This window comes from Chelonoidis abingdonii, chromosome 14 (assembly GCF_003597395.2).
Source record: "Chelonoidis abingdonii isolate Lonesome George chromosome 14, CheloAbing_2.0, whole genome shotgun sequence".
NCBI classification, from domain to species: domain Eukaryota; kingdom Metazoa; phylum Chordata; order Testudines; family Testudinidae; genus Chelonoidis; species Chelonoidis abingdonii.
This window is the reverse complement of record NC_133782.1, coordinates 30,629,113-30,629,866: the sequence shown is the minus strand read 5'-3', so window position 1 is coordinate 30,629,866 and position 754 is coordinate 30,629,113.

The window sequence follows — 754 nt, the reverse complement described above, 5'->3', positions numbered from 1 at the left end:
AGGTTGGATTGGAGCAAGTGCGAGATGCATGTAGAGAAGAGTGGTCCACGAAGAAATCGAGAAGTTGGAGGATGCTGCGGGGCAGGTGAAGCCACACAGTAACCCTAGTAAGGGCCAAACCAGCTTGTAAATTAGAAGAGACGGCGAGAAGCCCCACAAGCGACAGGTTATATGAAGTACCAGGAAAACCGCTAGTGCAATGGTTCACGCAAACCCAGGCCCCGGGTTGACCTGATAGAGAGGCGGGCCGGCAGGTACCTCCCTCTCCACTCCCCTCCTCAATCAAAGACACTCAGGGGAGGATAAGAACTGGTTCAGAACAAGGCAAGCAATAGCGGGCGCGAATCCTAAAATCACTCGACGAGGGCTCCAAGAAAAGAGAAAGCGCGAGATGACCACGACAGGAGGATGGACAGTATAGCCCGGCAATATTGCCTAACACCCCCGTGGCTTCTAGGGGATGGATCTGCGCGCTGTGGGACAGAGTCCAGGGAGACATAACCCCCAACCAGTAAGATGGACGACTGTGCAACGGCCCTAGACATGCACCGCGCCACAGCAAGGAGTACCAAGGTCAGGGGCAAACCCGCCACAAGAGCAACTAGATTCAGCAAGAGACTAATGCAGTGCTGCTGAGTCAGGCTGCTCAGGACCGACCCTCTGAAGACCTAATAGCCAGATGAAACGTCCTTAGGAACAGAATCAACCACGCGGGAAAAGGGGCCCGACATCCGGCTATCCATTACTTACAAAG